This window comes from Pinus tabuliformis, chromosome 4_1 (assembly GCF_031772625.1).
Source record: "Pinus tabuliformis cultivar Carrire ecotype Pingquan chromosome 4_1, CPIR1, whole genome shotgun sequence".
NCBI classification, from domain to species: Eukaryota; Viridiplantae; Streptophyta; class Pinopsida; order Pinales; family Pinaceae; genus Pinus; species Pinus tabuliformis.
In genome coordinates this window covers 355,395,789-355,414,504 of record NC_142303.1, presented here as the reverse complement: position 1 = coordinate 355,414,504, position 18,716 = coordinate 355,395,789, and positions in this window count along the sequence as shown.

Sequence of the window (18,716 nt, the reverse complement as noted above, 5' to 3'; positions counted from 1 at the left end):
CATATATCCGATCATATACATGAGTGGCGTCGTCGTCGCAGGATGGTAAAGACTTACGTTCCTGATCAGCTATTAGCTGAATGGTTTATAAATTCGTTACTTCCTGCCATAACAGAAGATGTGGCCAAGGGGGGAGTCGTAACAGAGGAGCAAGTCATTGCTCGTGCACAATATCTAGACTTAGTATACACTCAGACTGGCACGCTCTACGACAAAATACCTGACGCCCCTAGATCGGAATTCTCAATTCCTCCTCCTCCTAAATCAAATAGTGACTCTCATGTCGGCGATGGTGTGATTGGCACGGCAAACGCGAAACCGACAAAGGCTTCGTCTAAGAAAGCCCGTAAGAATTCGGATCAAAATGCGAAAGAAGAAATTCTTGCTTCGGAAGTAAATGCCGTATCAGCAGATAAAGGCAAAGAAACCCATCAACCAGGAAGCAAGAAGAAGCAAAACAAAGGGAAGAAGAAGAAACAGGGTGAGTCATCTCCTGAAAAAACTTCTTCAAGCCCTCCTGGAAATAGGAAACTAAATTATCCATGTCAAATATGTGATGAGGATCATCGGACAAGAGAATGTCCGTACAAATTTGAGATTAAAAGATTCTTTAAGAGTCTAAAAACCTCATCTGTGTTAACTGATCCGTTTCCCAATCCAGGTCAAAATCCGGTTGATAGTGGAAATGCTTCCCCGTCGCAAGTGCTAATGTTGTCGATCTCCAAGCAACAGAATGATGCTTTGATTTCGACGAGGAACAAAGATTACGGGAATCCGCAGCTGTCGAACGACAAAGGTAAAGATCAACCAAGTAGTTCGACAACAACTTCGACAGAAGTTGTACCACCCATCATTCCTGAATTAACAATAAAACCGCCAAAGGGGGTAGTACATAAGTTGACATTTAATCCTCGTGCTAGAGCGGCGCAGCATTATAACATAGTGGAAGATTTGGCCCAATCGCCATCCGCTATGTCGACTCTTGAAGTACTACAAAATTGCCCATCCCAAAGGCAGGCGTTGTTATCGGCTATTGGTGGGGTCAATCCTAAGGATTCCAATCTTGTATCCTTCGACCACAAAGGATACGATCCACAGTTACCAGCTCAACTAGCTTTCCTTATTCAAGTGAAAGCCCTCAACAAAATAGTTCACCGAGCAATTATTGATGAGGGGGCATCTACATGTATCATGTCGATGAGTTGCTGGAAAACTTTAGGGTCTCCAACCTTGTCGCGGTCTTTGACGACACTAAAAGCATTCGACGGAAGGACGTACACCCCGTACGGTATCTTAAATAACTTGAAGGTTGAACTAGGTGGAAAAACAGTAGAAATAGATGTTGAAGTCATCGATGGGAATCTTGACTACAACATCCTACTGGGAAGACCGTGGATATATGCCATGGCAGCTGTAGTATCGACTTATTTTAGGAAGATTGCATTCCCTTTTCAAGGAGGGATTACGGTCGTCGACCAACAAAACTTCCTCCCTAATGGTTCACAAGTTACTGGAAGCATTCCCATGATCCATGGAAGCAACCATTTGCTTCAAGATATCGGAGTAGGCCTACTGAAAGACCCCACATTGATGGGAACTTTCGCGCTTCCACCTCCCATCTATATAGGAGAAATAGCATCGGTAGCAGCCTGCAACATGATCTCTTCTACGAAGATCGCAAAAGAGGATATCGACATGGATCATGCAATGGTTTTGCCCCCAAGCCCAATATAAATATTGTAGCAATCAATGTTTCAGGCATGGGAGGCGAACCCAAATCAACGCTCATCAAGCGTTTGGGTAGATAGGTCTAGAGAATATGGTACCCCATTAGATCCTTGGTCGAAAGTGCATGGAACTGACGAAGGAATCCTACAATCAATGTTGATTGAGGGGACACCATGGAATGATTGCCACCATCGTTCCCTTCTTCCGGATTATGAAGAAGATACTCAACATGACCTTTATCACCCTTCAGTTTTTGAATTCCTATCAAATACTGTAAATACGGTGGATTCCGAGCAAAACTTATCCAATATTGAAGAGACTATAGCCATAAATATCTTGACTAAAACAAATGTTGTAGAGAATATTTATGTCGGCAAAGGTTGTTCTCCTTCAGAACTAGAAATATATAACGCTCTTTTTCGCGAGTTCAGAGATGTCTTTGCTTGGTCATATGATGAAATGCCAGGCATTGACTCGAGTATCGTTGAACATGAAATTAAGATGTATCCTGATGTCAAACTAGTAAGACAACGGCTTCGGCAGGTGCACCCCAAGAAAGCCGCTGCCATTAAAGCAGAAGTTGAAAAGCTTCTCCATGCTGGTTTCATCTACCCGGTTCCTCTAATCGATTGGGTATCGAATATTGTCCCTCTCATGAAGAAACAAGGGACAATTAGAGTGTGTGTCGACTATAGGGATGTAAACCAAGCTTGTCCGAAGGACAACTACCCTACACCCTTCATCGACCAGATAATTGATGAATGCGCCAGATGTGAAATCTTTTCATTTATGGATGGATTTTCCGGGTATAATCAAATAAATATCCGCCCATAGGACCAGTCAAAGACTGCATTTATTTGTCCGTGGGGCACATTCGCTTATCGAAAATTACCCTTTGGTTTAAAGAACGCAGGGGCGACGTTTCAGAGGGCAATGAATTATGCCTTCCATGACATCAAGAACATCGTTCAACCATATCTCGACGACCTTTCGGCTCATTCGCGAAAGCGAACTGATCATCTGCAGCATTTAAGAGCGATATTTCTACGTTGCCGACACTACAAGATAAGACTCAATCCACACAAATGTGTATTTTGCGTCGGTTCTGGTCGTTTACTTGGTTTTGTAGTATCTAAGGATGGGATTCGTCTCGACCCTTGCAAGGTTCAGGCAATCATTAATTTGCTTCCACCTTCAAATTTGCTTCAGATTCAGAAACTCCAAGGGAAAGCAAACTTTCTGAGGAGGTTCATTCCAAATTACGCAGAACTTGCTAAAGGTTATACTCGTCTTTTGAAAAAGGATGTACCTTTTGTCTGGGATCAGGTGGCGCAAGCTTCCTTTGATGCTCTGAAAGATTCTCTAGTAAAAGCATCATTAATGTATGCCCCAGACTATCAAAGAGATTTTAACCTATATCTGGCTGCAGCAGATACGACCATTGCGATGGTTTTAGTTCAAGAAGTCGATGGAATTGAACATCCTATATATTATTTAAGTAAGAAATTAAATGATACAGAAAGCAAATATTCTTATGTTGAAAAACTAGCGCTTGCAGCTGTTCAAGCGATTCAAAGATTTCGACATTATGTCCTCTTTCGGAAAACTACCATTTTATCAGATTGCAACCCCATGACTTATATACTGTCGCGATAGTTGCTGGGGGGCAAATATTCAAAATGGATAGTGATCCTTCAAGAGTTTGATCTGGAATTTGTAAAATCCAAATCAAAGAAAGCTCTAGTTTTCGCAGAATTATTGTGTGATCTCCCATCGTCGTCCAACGATGAAACATCCGAAGAATCAATCGTGGACGAGAATTTGTTTCTGATATCTACAAGCAATGAGTGGTATGGAGATATCATAATTTATCTCCAAACCCAAAATTTCAGGCCTAACACCTCTCACTCTGAACAGAAACGTATACGATACCAAGCGAAAGACTACATGATCGTCGGTGATACGCTTTACCGTCGTGGTATCGATACAGTTCTGAGGAGGTGCCTCACCCATGAGGAGGCCGAAAAAGCCCTGAATGAGTGTCATTCAGGCGCGTGTGGGGGGCATCAATCTGGATATGCAACAGCGCAAAAAATATTACGAGCAGGATACTTCTGGCCAACCATGTTCAAAGATTGCATAATCGCAGTCAGAAGTTGCCATGCTTGTCAAATTTTTGATAGGAAAACCAGAAGACCACCCGCACCTTTGCAGCCAATAGTTGCTGTTGGGCCTTTCGCCAAATGGGGCATTGATTTCATGCAATGTAACCCCACCTCGACCGGGGGGCATGGGTATATTATAGTCGCCGTTGACTATTTTACCAAATGGGCCGAGGCGATGCCTACATTAGATAACACTGGTGAAACAGCTGCCCTTTTCTTTTTCAATCATGTAGTCGTCAGGTTCGGCGTACCACAGGCCATAGTTACAGATCATGGATCGCATTTTCGCAATCACATGATGGTTGAATTAGCTGCCAAGCTAGGGCTATCTCACGACAGCTCTACCCCGTATTATCCGCAAGCCAATGGACAAGTTGAAGCGATCAACAAACTCCTGAAGCGTATGTTGCAAAGGATGATCGGAGTTCACAAAAGAAGGTGGCACCTAATCCTGTACTCAGCCTTGTGGGCTTACCGAACCTCAGTAAGAAATGTGACCGGGTTCACACCCTTCCAACTGGTGTATGGCCTGGAGGCAGTCTTACCAGTCCAGTGTGAAATTTCGTCTCTTAAACTCGCAATCGACCTCCTCCCCGGAACTTCAGAAGAAGAAGCCCGTCTCTTGGAATTAATCCAATTGGATGAAACCCGTCGTGACGCCGCTTTGGCTAACGAAGCCCATAAGAAACGAGTCAAGGCGCAGTTCGACAAAAATGTCAAACCCCATGTCTTCTCAGAAGGTGACTTGGTCTTGCTTTACGACCAAGAATCCGACAAATTGGGAGTAGGTAAATTCAATTCTTTATGGATGGGCCCCTATATTGTCAAACGAGTGTTAGCAAAAGGAGCCTACGAGTTAATGGATTATGACGGAATTCCACTGGCGCAACCCTGCAATGGGTTGTACCTCAAGCATTACTATGCTTAAATAGTAACCTGTGTGCTTTTGTTGTATTTTGTTTTCGCTAAAGTGTTTGTTTTGGTCGAGTAATCCACCTTTTTTACATTTATTGCAGATGTCGAACCTTTCTGAGACATGTGTGGGATATGCTGACGGAGCGAGTCGTAGTTCGCGGAACCTGTCCTCCGCGGCCTGGGCCATTTTTGATCCAAGCGGCGAGTTAGTGAGTTTCAGAGGTGTGTGTATTGGGCAATCAACGAATAATATCGCTGAGTATAGCATGTTGATAGAACTCCTCTCTGATGCCATCACCCATGGTATACGCCGACTGATCGTCAGGCTAGACTCACAACTCGTGATACTACAACTCAATGGTATATATTCTGTCCGCAATCCAACTATTTATCGTATGTTTCTAAGGGTTAAGATTTTGGAAAGACAGTTTGATTTAATTCAGTACCAACATATTTCCAGGAACTTAAACACATTAACCGACTCATTAGCAAACTATGTGTTAGATAGACATTTGTGACATTTGTAAAAAGAAATGCATCATCAATGTTGTACAAGTGGATCATATAACTCAACCAGAATAAACCCCGAAAATCAAAATATATATATAAAAGCTGTTTACACATAATATTCTGTAACCAAGACAAAATTGGTCGCATGACCCAAAAACTCAAAAATGCTAGGGGGCACCCTAGCCTAGTGATGCTCATGATAGCACATCACGGCCCGTGCAATCATGCGCAAGAGACGAGTCCATCGTCTAGGCACACCAGTAGTATGCCGCTGCAACTGTAAAGGTAACTCATCAATCCGTACATCCGGAATACCGAGAGTAAGGCTCTCAACCTGCTCCTGCACAGCTGTAAGGGTCTCGGCCATGTCAAGGTCGCGAAGAATAACCCTCCCAGCAGGCTCCCCTGCTGGGGCAGCGACTGGCGCTCTCGGGCGAACTGCTGGACGAATAGGACCAACATCTGCAATGCACACAGGAGTTTGATTAAAGTCTTGATAGAGTAAAGCACAAAAACATTATGAATAAAAACAGTAAACAGTGACATGGTTGAAGATTTTTACCAATAGCGCCCCACTATTCGCCATCTGGTAGCACCAAATCCGGATCACCTCGGAAATCCATGCCAACATATGGATACTCGGAATAGACCATCTCCTGACGCTCGAACCACCTGAAGAAGGTATCAGTGAAAGTAATCTGAGATTGACCAGCATGCCTAGACATGTGATCAACCCATCTCTGCATGCGTGGCTCGGTGGGAGAAGGCAAGTCGAGTGCAATATACTGAGGCTGCATCAGTGGTATTTTCTCCAAGGCAAAGGCAGTCAAAATAGAACCAAATCCAAAGTTCTTCAGCTTCCCGTCCTTTACCTTGGTCAACTGACTTTTCATCTGAAGAAGTACTGCATCACACCAGTTGAATACTTTCGGTTGGAGACACTCCAAGGCGTGCTGCACATAAGATCTGTTGGCAACATGAAGAGATGCACTACCGGCCATCCTACCAATAGTATACAGAATGGACCTGAGAGACCTATCAGTAATCTCACGGATAACGACCTTGCCGTCTCTGCTCGGCTGAGATCCTTCCCTACAATACTGGCGGACATAGTCTCTCACGGAGTCATTCCCTCGGGCCGAACCTGACAAAGAAATGGGGGCACCCCGCCTTGACAACCCAGTCAAGAAGTAAATGTCCACTATGGTCAAGGGGATGGATTTGCCCCTAATCTAGAATACTTGGTTGATGGGATCCCAAGCATCAAGCATATACTGCAGTAAAGAGATCTGTGCTCTCATGCTAGAGATACGGAAAAACTTCAGCAGGCCACAGTTCCGCAGCACGTTCACCGTGACAGGGTCATGGAGGGCAATCATGTCTTCTTCTTCATGTTCTCGTTCTTGCCATGTAAGGGACATTTTGCTCAAAGGTCCCTGCAAAACAAACAAGAGAAAGAGTAAGATCCTGGATTTGATGAGAAACTGGCAAAATTTCATCAAAAACTGTGCAACAAAACCAGTTTTCTGTGCCCAACGCAGGTAGACAGTGTTCCACCTGCGTTGAAGGTCAAACTGCCTTAAGGCAGCTTGACATTCAACGCAGGTTTCGAGTGAACCACCTGCGTTGATGGCAGGGCGCCCTAACAAAACCCCAGGTGCTCAGGGAGACAGGGAAACAGGCACAGAATGGAAAAATGAAACCATGAAAAGAAAGAGCTAGGGTTTAGCTCCTACCTGGTCCAGACGGCGCCGAGAATCGTCCACAGAATCTCCCGAAATCAGCTGGTGAAAATCAAGGGGGAAGAGGCACCTCCAAAGCTCCAACAAAACAAGTTCACATGAAATGGTAAAACGAGAGGTAAAAACACCTTTTAATTGCTTTTTACGTAGTTCAAAGCGAAATACTAGGGTTTTAATCTCATTTTCAAACAAATGTTATTCATTTCTAACTAAGTTTGATGCAGCAATTGAGAATGCAGTACTATCTTTGAAAAGAGCAAAACTAGTTATGGTAAAAAATCAAAATTTGACCATATAACGAGTAGTTTTAGCACACAGTTCATGCTCGTTAAAAAATAAATGCAAGATCGAGCAGTTTTAGCACACAGTTCATGCTCGTTAAAAAATAAACGCAAGATCAGAGCAGTTTTAGCGCATAGTTCATGCTCGTTAAAAAATAAACATAAGTTTGAGCAGTGTTTTTCCGCGTTCAAGCTCGTTAAAAAATGAACCTATCCCGGTAAATAACCACCATGAATGTAACCTTATCAGCCATTAAAGCCTTGGTCGTGTTTGCACCGTCACCTCCACTTTTCATTTGGCCGATCGTTCACCTCCATATGATTGTTTACCCATTTTGAGGAACAACTGCGAAGAGTGATTTCACCTAGCCATCCTTGTGACACTGCTGTGATTGGAAAATTCCAACCTGTACCTGGAATCAGCTGCTAACCCTGTCTATCACTCGTTCCTCAAAAGACGAGTCTTGTTTAAGCTCTTTTCAACTGACTCGTAAAATATGAAAATATTGCCGAGTTTTGGCCTTCCAGCTCGTTAAAGCGACCGAAAGTGCTATCCCACCTCTAGATTTTAATCTTTTTGGACCTCAGGGATTATTGCACAAAAAGATCGAGCGCTTGTTTTGTTCGGCTCGTTAAAACTATCGAAAACTCATCCCTTCTGTATTGTTTTATAATTTTTCGGACTTAAGGGATTAGATGACGAAAAAGGGAATTTTGGAGTTAACTTTATGTACCTTTTCAGACTCTCTAAAAATGAAAAGGACCGAGTTATCTTTGTCGTTAGACTCGTTAAAATCACTAAATAGCGACAAACTTGTCTTTAGACGAGAACGAGTTTCACTATCTCTAGGCTCGTTAAAACGTAGCGATGGGCTTGCCTGAAGGGCAGGTTATAGAACAAGCATATGTTATCCTCCTCAAGCTTGACAAAAATAAAGAGGTACTGGTCAGCAATGACTGGGGAAAAATTGGGAGAAACTAAAGAAAACTTTGATGGTAGCAAGTCGCTCTTGAACATGACACTTTTCCTCCGTACCACAATCGGGTTGGGTTGTTTCATTCACCGGTCACATCACCATGGTCTCGCCATACCATCCATAATTGGGGTAATGCTACCGATCCATCACATCAGTGTCACCATATGTTCAAGAGAAGTCATTCAGAAAGAGTCAACCGTGTCCCATCCACTGCCATACATTATCCTTCATCCGTTCATGACCGCCACCCTGAATCATATGTCACAGATCGTTTTCACCTCCATCAAAATCATTAGCTCCGTTCCATGTCACTGATGTGGGATTCATTAAGGCCCTCCTTTGACAGATCGCTTCTTGTCGACATCAGCTCATTATCCAAGAAGTTGATCTAGGAACAACCCCTTCAGTACTTTGAAGCTTGCATGCCTCAATGGCAAGTTTCTCACTTCCGGCGACAGGTATACATCAATGACCTTCGACCAGAAGATTTTGCGTGGTGTTCGATGCCAAGTCCTTTATTCACACCACGTGAATTGTACTGCAGTACCTTGAGGGTCATTATCATTATCGGTGATTCCTCTCACGCTTGTTAATGGTTTACCTCATTGACCGGTAATCAAGCGATGTCTTTCCATGTTCGACTTCAGAACAATTCTCACATGGATCGACTTGTACTTAGAGTGAAGATCGAACGAGTTTTAAGACCCCGGATCTAGTTTCATCCATCCGGGCTGCGATATATATTCAGGAAAGATAAAGACATTTGACATGTACATCATTGCAGCAGATGATCATCCTACTCAAAGGATGATAATTTCATCAAAATTATCAGTCTACCATCAGACGATTGTCTGTTCTATGTACAGAAAATGAATTTATAAAGCTGAGCATGGGAATGCCCGCCTCAGCTAGATCATGAAAGTAGTATGAAAAATAATGTATTGTATTGCATCTTATTATAGGTCTCCTCCCAGCAATTAGATGAACTTCGGACCCTCCTGGATAAAGCATTTCACCCGATAAACGGCCTCATACTTTAGGGGGCAACTGTTATAGACATTTTTGTGCCTTACAGCATTGAGCATGAAATGTCCATAATCTAAGGGATCCAAAGTCCCTAAACATGTTGTTCCTACCCCTAGAGGAACAAGGCTAACAAACCACAACAATTCACAGAAGTTCTCCACCTGAAACTGCTAAAAAACAAGTCAATTCAGGATCATGTCAACAGCTCCACTGGCTATCTGCGCTGAATGTCAATGGCTCCACTGGCTACCTGCGCTGAATGTCAAAGCCAACACTGGCTACTTGCGCTGAGCGGGAGAGGACATGTGGCAGGCTCATTTCTCAAAGTGTCAAAACCCAGGAAGCTTCCAAAATGACACTTGCCTCAGGGAATTCGACTGGTGATGAGTAAGAGGTTCCAAATCTCCAAGTGGAAGCAAGAACCTCCAAGTGGAATCAAGAACTGACAGAGGGAGAGGACACTAGTCAGATCTCAAGCTGACTCATCCTCTCTCCAAAACATCTATATATAGATCTCTCCTCCATGAGATCTAGGAGGCTGGAATTTTGTTATTGCAAAGAATTGTTGTTGGTTTGAGACTGGAATCATTGGGTGCTTAATGCTTTGAAGGGAGGTGAAGATAGGAATTCCATTCTGCTGGGAAGGAGATGCTGGATTGGAGCCCTTTGGGTTGTATCTCTTCCTGAACCTTGTTATTCATCAATAAAGCTATCTTGGTTTTCTCCTATATATTGATGTATCTTTGATGTATGATTGCATTAGTGTATTTGGTTTATTTCTAATCCTGAATCAGTTATGAATATGAATATCTGTCTTTGTGTAGTGTTCTTCTCTTGTCGCAAGTAGCTGTTCTCTTGTCGCAAGTAGCTGTTCTCTTGTGATCTTGCAGGAACCTGTTGAAGCTGGGCGAGCGAGAAGGCAAGTAGCTGTGAACACCCAAAGAGGAGAGAGACCGGATCGAAGGACAAACGGAAGACGCCAATTAGTCCATCTATCTCTCTTCATTCTAAATTCATAAAGGAAGAATACTAGAATAGCTATCTCTGTTTGTTGCTAAGGCACTGTCACACCTTAGGTGGATAGGATCGTCCTGCATAGGCATTTTTCCCCACAACAGAATGGCCAACTTTGGGACCATTCGGCATGCCTCCTCGATGACCTGAATAATACGCTTGTTCTGATTAGTCACCTCGGTCACAACGGTGATTGCAGAGTCTCGTTGTAGTTCCATCTGCTCATTATTAATCCATTGTTCACTAATCACCTGCAGGGCACAGTGCTTACAGGCCCTCATCTCTGAAATCACTCCATCCTGCAAGAGGTGGAACGCTTCATGAAGGAGCATTGCTAGATTCAACCCTACCCCCTTTAGGGCACTGAAAATGGGCCTGTCAACTTCGTTCTCCATGGTCAGTGCTCCATCAGGCAACACTATCGCGCTGGAGGCCTTTGCGTGCATCATGTCAGCAGCTTCTGAAGTGCTGGTAGTAAGGCTGGTAAATACCATGCTAGCCTGTGCCATGTGGGTCTGCAGCTCCTACAGACATGTCTGGATAGCCCCCAATACTAGTTTTTGCTGCTGTTCAAAATGTTGTAGGGCCTCCGCAGTGAAATCTTGCACTATCTCACCGATGTTGTGCAGATTGCCTTCTGTTAGCATGATAGGGTCCAGTGATGTCTTAGTAGCCTTTGATTTCTTCCTAGACCCTCCTTTCTCCTGCTCCCTAGGATGCTTGATGCGAGCGGATGTTGCCTGAGGGTCCACACTATGCTACTCTCCCTGCTCATCTGTCTCTTCCTCTCTCTCAGGTGAAGGTGACCTCACGCCTTTGTCAAAGCCCCGGTCTGTTCCACCTGTTTTCTTCCCTGTCTGCTGAGTGACATCACGCTCTGCCTCGGTCTTTTTAGTGGCCTCCTCTTTCCACTTTTCGGCCAGTTTTGTTATCTTAAGCTTGACCTCCTCCTTTCTCTGCGTGGCAGACTTGCTCCCTCCCACTGCCAAGTCTGTTGTAGCATGCCACTCTGCCGGCCATTGATCAAGTACTACATCAATGGTGTCATCTGTTGCCAGGTAAGGCAAGTCATACCATTTCTGTGCAGGTTCCTTCTATGCCATGATGGACACATGGTGAACGTCTGCTTTAGCCTCTGCATAGCCCTGCAGGTTGGCATACACTGTAGGTGACAACCGTAGTTTGCGATTGATGGCCATGCAGATGTTCATCTCCATCAAGATCTAGAAGATCTTGTTGTCCTTGATGTGCTACACGTCCTTAGTCACCCGCAACAAAACGTACTTCACTGCTTATGGTAGGTCTCGTGTGACTGAAGGGAATTGACTGTCCTCTAGCAGCTCCCATGGTACCAATGCAATTAACAACAAAGCCACGTGTATTGGAATGTCTTGCTAAGGTCATGCACTTCGTGATAGTTTGCGAGGAACTCCCCGCGAAGGTAGTCTAATCAGTTGAACTGGACTCCTTCGGCACACTGGGTAGCTAGCCTAACGAAAGGCACCGACACCTCCTTGGCGTGACACTTCCTCGTCACTTTCCCTGCTAAAATCTGCGTAGCTACCTTTACAGTAGGGTCGCATATGCTAGATATAGCATAACCACGTGGCTTCTTCACCAGCTTAAACTTTTGTTTCATGGACTTCGTGAGGTCCTGCTCACCAACCTTTTCACCAGATATCATGGTTGGGTTCTCTCCAGTGTAAGGCAACTGCTTGGTCCTATGGATCAACCTATCAATAATGGGGATTGGCTCCTCCAACCAGAGAAACCCATCATTCACCAAGCATAGCAGCTACTTGATGACCAATGCAGTAACCGGGGTGTGGTTATAGTGTGGCACCCAAAGCAGGTTGAGAAACTCTGCCTTATCTACTCCTCTGAGCCACCTCCATGGCTCCAATGCATTCATTCGGTGTTTGTATTGATGATGTGGCACATTAGATGCTCAGTCGCTAGGTGTGGGAACTTCTCATGATCAACCAAGTTTGAGTCCTCAAGTTTTAGCAGCGGCACCTACGCCAAGCGTAGTCCTTCAAAAACAATCTCATCTAGAAGCAGAGGGTTTTGCAAGGGGGTCTTGCTCTCATCGATGTCTTTTGGCACCTTGATCTTGCCCTTGCGTGGAGGGACATACTCAGACAACCGAATGATAGGGTCAACACCCTAGGCTTCAACTTCCTCCACTTCGACTCCCACATCCTCGTCATCCATCAGGATGTCTTCAATTTCTTCCTCCTTCGGCTCTAAATTAATGGCTTTTCCCTTCTCCTGTACGGTGGGCTTTGGTGGGTTTCTCCTCATCCATGAGCACACCAGTATTACAGGCTACTTTCCCTTCTTATCCTTCGGGCTCTCCTTGGTTGGGGTCAGCTTTGGTCTCAGCATCCTCGGTGATTTAGGGACTTCTACTAATAATTCAGCCACTTCTAGAGCAGCTACTTCTACCTCCATCTCCATTTCCGACACCGACTCCTCCACTTTGGTATCTATAGCTTCTGTGGAAACCGACATGATTTCTTGCAAGAACCCTTGTGTTTCCTTCGACAATGTCTCAAATACTCTACTAGCTATCAGAAGTTCATAGTGATCATGGTTCATATGCACTTGAGAGCTCAATAACTCAATTCTCAAAATGCTAGTTGTTTTTCACTAGAATCCACTTGTAATTTCTAGGGCATTTTGAATTCAAATATGACCATTCCCCCCCCCAAATTCGGCTCATCAATGCCAGATTGGCGGCAAATTTTCAAGGATCTGAGTCATAAATTTCCTCTTAAATGCCGGCCACTCACTCCATTTGGCCACATTTCTACCATCAAATCATGAACAATGACTTTAACAGTCACTTTTCAGCCGACCTACGCGATTTCTCCCTGGGTAGCGCAACTCCCTTTGTGCTTTCGCAAACCCTGAGGTACTTCCTTGCTTCACGCAATCCTCTAATCGCGCAGCATCCCAACCTGGGCAGTGTAGTTTATAGTCCTGCACATCCTTTCAGCTGCCTAGAGCGCTAAGACTATGCTGCCTTCATGTAGTCACATGGATGGACCACCAGTGTATGGCTTCAATTGACTACCATTCACCTTTCCTAGGAAGGGATCTCCATTCAATTTGACCAGTTGTACTACTCCTCCATCGGTAATCTCCTTAATGACATAGGGTCATAACCAGTGCATTCTGAACTTCCCTGTAGATTTATCAAACTTACTATCATATAACAAAACCAAGTCATTTACCTTAAATGTGTGCTGATCATACCATGCTTTTTTGTACTGCTTTTGGACCAATTGGTGAAATCCAGCTAGAAATCTCTCTTCCTCAAGCTCAGCTAGCTGCGCGAGTTTTTCCTCCAGGGCTCTGCGATCCATCATACCTGTGAGTGCCTCTATGCACAAATTAGGCACAATGTATTCCATGGGCATCACTACTTCAACACCATATACAAGCCTAAAGGGTGTTTGTCCAGTCAGCTTCTTACATGTCGTTCAATAGGCCCATAGTATAGCGGGTATGCGTAGGTCCTAATCACTTCACTGAGCGTTGCAAACCTCGCTGAGCACGTTCTCCAACACTTTATTGAATGCTTCCACCATCTCGTTAGCCTGTGGGTGATAAGGCATGCTCTTCTGGTGATATACGTGAAATTCCTCTGTTAGCGCACTGATCGTCTCATTTTGAAAGTGCGTTCCGCGTTCACTCATCAAAATCATCGCACAACCAAATTTTGTCAATACATTCTCAAAGATGAACTTCACAGCAATTGCGTTTGTACAATCCTTTACAGGCTGTGCCATTTCCCATTGAGTCAAATACTCTATTGAGGTGATAATGTACCTTGCTCTTGTCTTTCCTTGGGGCTGGATGGGTCCCACAAAATCGATCACCCATTTCTCAAAGGGTTGTAATGTCATCTATTGATTCAGAGGCATCTTATCACTTTGCGATGACCTACCAGTCCTTTGACACACATCACATGCCTTACAGTAAGCTTTCAAGTCCTGATGGAGGGTTGACCATCACAACCCTACTTCTGCGTGGTCACTCTTCTTGCATAATGTCCTCCCGCGGTACCCCCATAAGCATCCACGAGGATACTGCTTCTTTCAAAATCTAGTACATATCATCTCAATATCTCATTTGACCCCATTTTATACAGATTCCTAGCAATGACAAAAAATTCTGTTGCGCAAACCACTAACTCCTTTTGTTGGAAGGTGTATCCTTCTAGGGCAACTCCTGTCATTAGGAAATGTATGATATCTTCAAAATTACCATCCGCGATGCGCATTGCAAATAGTTGCGCGTTAGGAAATCCTTCCTCCAAATTCATGGGCTCTTCCCCTGTTTCGATACGTGACAGATGGTCTGGTCCTGTGTTTAGTCATCCAAGCTTCACAATAACTTCAAAATCATACTCCTAGAACAATAATAACCATCTGCAGATTCTCCCCACCAACACAGGCTTATTACCCAGGTATTTCAGTGTGGAGTGATTTGTATACATCTTAAAATGGCCACCTAGCAAGTAGTGTCTAAAATTTTGGAGCGCGTATACCATGGCTAACCCTTCGCCCTTGGTGGTGGAATAGTTCCTCTCTTCCTTGGATAACCTTCTGCTTGCAAACACTATAGGATGGTCCAAGTCTCCTCCGCTAGCCTATGTTAGTATTGATCCTAGTGCTATACATGATGCATCGACATGTACATGAAACTCCTTCCAATCCAGGAAGAGTAGGATCGGCGCGGTGACCATCTTTTCTTTCAATACATCCAAGCTCTTCTTACAGTCCTCGTTCCAGCAGAATGTGACATCCTTCTTCAACAACTTCTCCATGGGTGCAGTGATCTTAGCATAGCCTTTGATAAACTTTTTGTAATATCCCGTATGTCCTAGTGTAGCACACAACTGTTTCACACTCCTCGACACTTCCAAGTTCAGTATCACCATGATCTTTGTGGGTTCTACCATCAGTCCTTGTCTATAAACCACATGACCTAGCAGGGTCCCAAAACGAACACATAAAAGGCATTTCTTCAGATTGAGCGTGATCTGGTATCTTCTACAAGTATCCAACATTAGGTGCAAGCTTTCTACATGGTGTTTCACCTACCCAAACACAGTCCAATCATCAAAGTATACTTCTAGGAACTTATGAATAAACTCCTTGAATGCAGCAATGACTACGTGCGAGAAAATCGTAGGCGCATTCTTCATTCCAAACGGCATTACAGTGTACTAAAAACACCCCCACTCAGTCACGAAGGACATCTTGCTCCTATACTCTGACACAATTTTGATTTGATGGTAGCCAGAGAACCCAACAGAGAAGGAATATGCTTCCTTGCCACCTACATTATCCAACACTTCATCCGTGAATGGAGTTGGGAAAGGATAATGTACACAAATGTCATTCAACTTTTTGAGATCCACGCATATCCTTATTTCATCATTCTACTTCTTCTCCTATACCACCATTAGGCTTACCCAGATAGATTCTTCCATAGGCTCAATGATGCCTGCAGCAAGCATCTTCTCTAGCTCTAAGTGGACCTTCTCCTTATCCTTCAGATTGAGATGGTAAGGTCTTTGCTTAACCGGCTTCGCGTCGAGCTTGAACGTAATCTTCATAACACCTAGGTCCCCAATTATCCCTTTTGAATCTATAAACTTGGTAGGGAACAAATCCTGGTATTTGTGGAAAAATTCAACGACCTTATCCACCGTCACATCATCCAAGTAATCTCTAATCTTCGTGAATTTGGGCTCTGCCTCCGTACCAATGTTTACTTGTTTCATTTTCTGCAACGCGGTTATATCAGGTTTCTCAATCTGTGGTCCTTAAACCTCATGGTGACCGATCCTCATCCTCTTCTTCAGCGGTTACATTAAAGCATTCTAGCACGTGACTCAACTAAGTAGCACAATCAGGCTGAATTAGGTCTAAAGGATCCTACGATATCCTAAAAATTGTTGCTTTCACCTCTTCTAGTGCCTCGTCAATACAGTCAAACCCATATACAAAGATGAATGTCGTTATGAATCCTTCGCATAGAATATACCATTCACCTGTACCATGGCGGAGATTTGTTTCTATGTACCAGTTCATCGGGACAACATCCAAGGTGTGACAAAACAAGTGCACCAATTTAGGTTGGGGATTCTCTCCATAAGCCTGAGTCCATTTGGCCAAGTGCACGCGCAGACCATTTTGCCCATCATATTTCTCTGTATTTGTACCTTCGACTTCCCAAAGTGTGTTCTCATCACCCTCCTACATTCACACCAATCATCAAAACTTACCTTGTGCGTACCCCACCATCTTATGGGCGTAGTGCGCAGTGCCCAGTCTAATGCTTATAAGCATTGCTTTTCTAGTACCTCCTCTCAAATGCATCCAAAAATATATCCACACCATTCAAGCCATCATAAGTGGGAAGATTTCTTACCTCTGATGACACATAGCGCAACGACTGGGTGATCATGTTACAACTTCATGTAACCGATTCCTCCAGTGCTCTAATTCTTCATTAGAGTCTGAGGTGAATGACCTCTTGCGATCCCATGTAATTCATCCATCTGTCGTTGGATTCACCCAATATTTTTCTCTCGCTGTTATCTTTTAGATACAGTCCATATCGTCATCACTCTCATAATCACAGACAGGTTCAGTATAGCGTGATTCTTCAACAGGATCTGAGACACTATTACGTGGAGTGATTTCTTCTCAAATATCATCTTCCATTTCTTTAGGTTGAATACCCCGTTCATATTAGTAGCCCAATAATTTCCAAGGAGCACATGGTAGTGGTTGCTATCATCCAAGATTTCTATTACTTCAAAGTTAGCCAATGTACTCGCACCTTCAATATCTACAGTCAACCCTTGCAGCCACCCCATGGGGATGATCTTTTGCTGATTCACCATCCTTAGATGAATCGGAGACCATTGCATTGCGGGTATCCCCATCCACTCCCAAGTCTATTTTGGTAGGACGTTCGCGTCTAACCCCAGGTCCAAGATAACCTGATCCATCTCATACTCTCCTATCTACACGGTCAGTCTCATCTCCCATCCTGTCCTTGTTTTATGCTTACCAATCTTTCGTACTACAGGTAGCTCACTCGGAGTGCTTCCAGCACATCTATTTATGAGCTCCTGTAAACCATTCATAGCCTTTCTATCATGCAGTAACTTCATGTAGGTCTCCAAGAAGGTTGTAAGCATAGAAGGGTCCATCTTCTAATTAGGGTTATCCTTGCTCCTTGAGCTAGAGGCCTCAGTGAAGCTCTTCTTTGCTTCCATGAATGTTTCGTGTGCATGCTCCAAATCAACCTCAGCCAGCTTTGCGAACCCATGTGCTATCTTCGAGCTATTTCCCCTTGTCATCTCCTATTGTGATTCCACTTCAGAGCACTATATTCATGTTTGGATCCTCTTCACGCAGCGCAGGCATCATTATTTGCAGGTTCTGAGTCGGCTGAGGTGGTACCGTCCCTTTGTCACATATCCTCTCTATCAGTGTAGGACATTCTTTTATTTCCTGATCAAACATAGTGCAATACTTGCACGATGGACGCATTGAGTTAGTGCAATCATGGGCATAGTGTCTTGGTCCTCCACAATTGTAACATATTAGTTGTCCCCGACCTCTGCCAGGTCCTCCTCTACCTCAACCTTGTCCGCACCATCCCTACACTCTGGTCAGGGGGCGTGTTTTTTCCTGTACCCTATAGGCAGGTGTTCTATCCATCATCAATTCATAGCTTCTGTAGTTGTGCTCATCATGCCCTACCAACCTACAAAAGTTGCAGAACAGTTGCTGCAGTGTCTGTACAAACTTCTACAGCAAATGATAGTTATCCTTTGCATGTTTTCTCGCTACTTGACATATAGCGTACCATAATTTAGGTCTTGCACTTGGTCCTGCTAGAGCTTCCGGCCTCACAAGCATTAGTCCTCCTCCTTCCAGGTAGTTTGAAAAGACCAGGCAATGGTATTTGTCATGCCCTTGACCCTTGCATTTTAGGCACCATACCTCTTCACGCACCTTTGGTCAAATTGTTCTGTCCTAATTCAAGATTTACATCTCAAGGTAAATACTTTTCAACTGCGCATGGATCTGGTGAACCCCCAGATTTTGATCTTGCATCCGTGTTTCATGGAGTCTCATTGCAATCTCCAAGGCCTCTACCTAAGTCATTATCTTCTGTTGTGACAACGCAGCCCTTAGGTGCAACAAGAGCAAAGCCACGAACCATTCGCGGTGCTACCTGTCTTTTACATTCATATTATCTTCATGGATTTTACACTTCAACCTTTGATCTAGTTCCGAAGGGGTCTGGCCTGGTTGCATC